A 6,000-nucleotide genomic window follows, 5' to 3' on the forward strand; every position below is an offset into this window, starting at 1 on the left:
GTGTGTGATTTGTTTGGTTTTTTGTTTTCATTCTTTTTTCCTCTTTGCATTTCAGTTTTGGAAGTTTCTATTGACTGATCTTTAAGCTCACTGATTCTCTCCTTGGCTGTGTCCAGTCTAATGAAGCATCAGAAGCACTTTTATTTCTGTTATAGTATTTTTGATTTCTAGTATTTTCTTCTTCTTCTTCTTCTTCTTCTTCTTCTTCTTCTTCTTATTTAGAATTTTCATCTCCCTGCTTGCATTACTTCTCTAATGGGTTCAGGAAAAGTTGTTGATTTCCAGTTTGTCCAGTGTTTCTTATTGTAAAGATGGTAGTGATGACATCCAAGCTCTTAACATGTTGGAGCTAAAAATGAAAGTCTTAGAAATTCATATTTGGGCATATTGATATCGAGATGTCTATGAGGTTGTTGTTACTCAAAGTATGGATCATGAATCTGCAGCACTGGCATCCCCAGAGAGCCAGCACAGAAATGCAGAATATTGAGCTCTACCCCAGACCTACAGAAGCAAAATTTACATTTTGAAAGATCTTCAGACTTTTATGGGGATTCATCTGCATGTTTGAGAAGTGCTGTATTAAACAATTAGGCGGAGAGGTCCAGGTTGGAGACATAAATTTGTGAATTTTAGTCATGTTGACAATATTTTATTTTATTTGGAAATTTTTTTCTTAATGTTTATTTTTGAAAGAGAAACAGAGCATGAGGGGGAAAGGGGCAGAGAGAAGAAGACACAGAATCTGAAGCAGACTCCAGGCTCTGAGCTGTCAGCACAGAGCCCCACACAGGGCTTGAACTCACCAATCGTGAGATCATGACCTGAGCTGAAGTTGGTCACTCAACCGACTGAGCCATCTAGGCACCCCTATAATATTTTAATAGTAGCTATGTCATAGACTTTTTTTCTAAGGGAGATTAGCCTCAATGCACTCCAACCAAACCACAGGAATTTACCTATAATTGAATAAGTTGTGTTTATTGCTCGTTGCAATGTAAGACAACACATACCGTGGAGAACCACGGAGTATCTCAGACAGAAGGTGTTACAAAGGACGTATAGGATTGGTGCTTGTGTTAGGTGATTTAAGGGATGTTTAAAGAAGTAGGGCTTTAGGGGCACCTAAGTGGCTCAGTCGGTTGAGCATCCAATTCTTGATTTCAGCTCAGATCATGATCTCACGACTGAGATTGAGCTCTGCACCTAGCTGAGGGTGGAGCCTGCTTAGGATTCTCTCTCTCCCTCTCTCTCTGCCCCTCCTCTATCTCTCTCAGAATAAATAAATAAGCATTAAAAAAAAAAAAAACGAAGCAGGGCGTCTGGGTGGCTCAGTCAGTTAAGCATCTGACTTCGGTTCAGGTCATGATTTCATGGTTCATGAGTTTGAGTCCCATATTGGGTGAGCTCGAGTCCCACTTTGGGTGAACAAGAGCCCCACTTCAGGTGAGCCTTGCTTCTCTCTCTCTCTCTTCCTCTCTCTCTCTCTCTTTCTCTGTCCCTTGTGAGATTCTTTCTCTCCCTCTCTCTCTGCCCCTCTCTCACTTGTGCCCTCTCACTCTCAAAAAAAAGAAAGAAAGAAAGAAAGAAAAGAAAAGAAAAAGAAAAGGAATCAGGGCTTTGCTCTAGATTGGATGCAGTATTGATTCTATGATTCAATATCTTAACAAAGCAGTCAGTTATAGCCAGGATAAGAGAATACTTGGTTACTTTAAAGGTTTGGGCAATGTTTGTGTTTTTCATGTGTGTTCAGACATTACTTTGGAGTGGACTTATTTTTGTCTTGATCCATCATAATCACAGTAGTGTTGTCTGATGTACTTTTCTCTTTATTCTTCATTTTCAACATCTTCCCACTATTTCATTCTATGCCTTAGTTTGTGGGCATCTAGTCTCTCATGGTGTCTACCCCATACTCTGAAAGCTTGTGGTTTACGTATTTTTAACCTGAGAAGGACACAGGGCTCTAGCCTAAGTGTACCTCTCTGACCCAGCTAATAGTTGCTCTACTTATTTAACTCTTATCTGGTTGATAGTTGCCCTGAGTTGCCCAGAGTACCAGGCGGGGAGGTTAGTAGTGAGAGCATCCATTAGGCTTTAAGGGCTGGGTTTAACTTTGACAATAACACCTACTTGCTTTGGTAAGTTCCTTACTAGAACCAAGTTCTAGTTTTCTCAGTTACAAGGAGCCTAACAACTTTCCTTTCAGGATTTGCTGACACAATTAGAGTTACTGTTTAGAAAGTGACTGAGGATGTGACTTTCAGCAAATGGTGGCTATTGGTAGAAGAAACAGAAAGAATGGAAATGGGTGGAAAAGTTGCTAACATCTACCCCACTGTCTTTAAACTCCCCATCCTGCCCCCACATCATTTACATCCCATTGGTCTACCTTGTTGGAAGATACAATTAGAGTTTTATATTCTGAGCAAAACTTAGCATTTATTGATTAATGTAGAAGTACATATGCTTAAACTACTGAAGCCAATTAATAAGGTCACATGGAAGAAATATTTGACTTGGAATCCCGTGATTTCTATTTGAACCCTGCCTGGCACCATAACTTGGAAGTGTAAATCCTGTGGCAAATTACTAGGCCCTCTGAACTTTAGATGCTTCATGTATTAAACAGGTATAAGCATTGGGTTGAGGGAGAGTGTTTTGAAGATAACATTTTGAAGAATACTGTTAAAGGTATTTTGTATATTGTAAAGCTTTTAAAACATAAGGTGCTATTATCATTAGGTCCCTGTGCATATTTTCATGTGCTCTATTTATTCTTAGACTTATTTTTAGCTGTGGAATAGAAAAACCAGGAAGGAATCCAAATTTTCCTCCAAGGTGTTTGAGCTTATACATTTGAGCCAAATTCAATAAAGCTTAGTTAAGTAAGTTGCCTTATGTTCTTGGGATACAAACCAAGAATATAATCAAATAATGGTTACCAACTTCAAATACTGCTGTACCAAGACGGATGTATTGAGGGCTATGCAGGAAGGGAAGGGCAGAAATTTTTATTTTGCCAATCCATAAAATATAACATTATCTAAGAAAAAGTACCTCCTTCCAACCTCCTCCCTACCCAACCACCACCACTACCACCACACAAAAAAAAAAAAAAAAGAAAGAAAAAAAAAGAAGCCAGTTTCCCTATTCATTTGTTGAGAAGAAGAAGAAGAAAAAAGAATATTTACCAACACCATTTTCATTGTCTGAGGGGAGGATGTTTAACTTTCTTTGACAGACTAGAAGCTAGGTCCTCACTGGACCACCAAACTTTGATTATTATTACCCTCATGTTACAGATAAGGGGACTTGGGTTCAGAATGATTATGCAACTCATTCCAAATCACGCAGCTAATAAATGGTGGAGTTGGGAACTGGAGATAGATTTATTTGATTTGAATACACTAGACTTTTCATTTCTTAGGGTACTTACTGAGTTAAAAACAAAAAAACAAAAAAACAGTCAGCTGAATGGGTCTTCTATTATCCACCTTCCAGAATAAAATTAATGTTTCTGGGAGGATGAGGAAAGAAGTCACAGAATTTCAGGATAAAGAGACATTAGAAAACCCATTTAAGGGCTCTTGCCGCCCCTACGTGATGGGTAGATTCTTCCACAGCTACTGGTCTAGACCACAGGGAAGGTCCTAAGGTTCTTCCATATCCAGAGCTAAATATGTGAACCAACTATTCCAACCCATGGATTTCCTCCTTGAAACCATAGAGCCCATCTTAAACTCCTCTCTCTCATAAGACCCACATGTCTGACCCATGTCTGGATCTTCTCTTCAACCCTTTCAACTGTTTCCCAAAGGGTGCCACTTGTGAATCCTTTCCTCTTGATTTTTCTATGGGCAGTTTCTCCACACACCGAGGTCCCACCAGGCCCAGCTTTTCTGAATTTCTTCCAATGTCTTCTGGTGACCTTAAAACCTACCAAAGCAGTGGACTGTTTACCCAACTTCCTTTTAATGTTTGTTTATTTATTTTTGAGAAAGAGAAAGAGAGAGACAGAGCTCAGGCAGAGCAGGGGCAGAGAGAGAGGGAGACACAGGATCTGAAGCAGGATCCAGGCTTTGAGCTGTTAGCACAGAGCCTGACATGGGGCCCCAAACCCATGAGCCATGAGATCATGACATGGGCCAAAGTTAGGTACTTAACCAACTGAGCCGCCCAAGCGTCCCAGCCCAACTTCCTTTTAAAACTCACCTAAGAATTCACAAATGTGAATAAGTTTTGTGATACAACAACATAGAAGTTTTGATTTTGGTAGAATTTAGCAACTGTTGCTTATGAGGAAGATTGATAGCCTCTTTAAAAAATTTTTTTTTTAATGTTTATTTGTTTTTGAGAGAGAAAGACAGAGCATGAGTGGGGGAGGGGTAGAGAGAGAGGGAGATACAGAATCTAAAGCAGGCTCCAGGCTCTGAGCTGTCAGCACAGAGCCTGATGTGGGGCTCAAACTCATGAACCATGAGATCGTGACCTGAGTTGAAGTTGGACGCTTAACTGACTGAGCCACCCAGGTGCCCCTATAGCCTCATTATTTTTTAATGCAAGAAAGAAAAAATGCAAATACTTTGATTTTTAGAATCAAGTAATATAGAAATGCATTCTCCTTGTAAGAAATAAATATAATAATCGTATCTCTTCTCAGTGCTGTATGTGTGTTTGATATATACCCCCCCCCCTTTTTTGGCACTTTCTTAAGTTAGTATAGACATCAGTCTGAACACCCAGTAAAAATATACTTTGATCTTGTATGTTTTAAAAAATAAAGAAATTACATTCATGATAAAAACATGTTGCACTTAAAATGAAAGAAGTAGACTTCTAGGCAGTGATATGTAAAGGTGTCTCAAACATGTAGTTGAGAAATAAGAGCAAGCTGCAAAATAATACATGTTATATGATTGCAATGCCTTAATATTCCTAAGTGTGCATTTCTAAACCTAAGTCAGAATACCACTCTAACTGTTGAAAGGCATTGTGGCTTTCTAAATGGAAAGTCTCAAACAAGGTCTAATAGTAACAGATATCCCAATATATGATGACACATAAATCAATGGCAAAGACTCCTGTTCCTTTCCTTACTTACTGTAACTGTGGCAAAGGCACTCTATTTATTTGTTCCAAAAAATTTAGCATTTATTCCTTGACATTCCTAGAGGATATACAGAATAAAAAGAAGAAATCTGTACAATTTACAATCTGTTGGGAGTAAAGAAAGTCCATGAAAATTTAAACAACAGTACAAAACTGTGTGGTCAACTACCAGGCCTGGACACTGTAGCTGGTGAATTCAGAAAGAGAGAGGTGTCTATAGGCCGAAATAATCATGGCAGTCTTCACTGAGGAGGTAAAATCTCAGGAGGCTTGAAAAATGGGAAAAATTTGGATAAGACGAGGAAGGGAGAAGGGGAGGGAGGAAATATCAGGCTGGGGATTGGGTGTGCATATTATCAGATGAATTCAGAAAGCCCACTCTAACAATGGGGAGGAAGAAGGTAAATAACATTTGCTAAAGGCTGACTGTGTACCAGGCTCCTCATGTGTCCCCAAGGTCCTCTATAATGTGTGCTGTTTTATCTAATTTTCACAGCTTCCTAATTGGGAAAGTAATTGTTACTATCATTTGATAAGTGAAGGAATTGAGCTCCACAATTACACACAGGTTACACAGCGGGTTAAGTGGCAGAGTTAAGTAAAATGCAAACTCAGAGCTGTCTGATCGCGGGGCTCAGGTATTCCTCCGCACCCTGCTCTGTGTCCCTACTCAGTCAACTTCCCAGAGAGAAGGGATACTGAAGTTGAATTATGGAGACGAACTTGGAATATCAGATTGGGAGCTAGATTATGGATAGTCTTCGATCTCAAGAAATTTGAGAATGATGTAAAGTATTAAATGACAAGGAATTTAAATTAGCATCTAGAGGAACAAATTATTAAAATTAACATATAATGAAGAATCGGGGAATGGTACATAGATGGACT

Source organism: Panthera tigris, chromosome C2, assembly GCF_018350195.1.
Source record: "Panthera tigris isolate Pti1 chromosome C2, P.tigris_Pti1_mat1.1, whole genome shotgun sequence".
Taxonomy (NCBI): domain Eukaryota; kingdom Metazoa; phylum Chordata; class Mammalia; order Carnivora; family Felidae; genus Panthera; species Panthera tigris.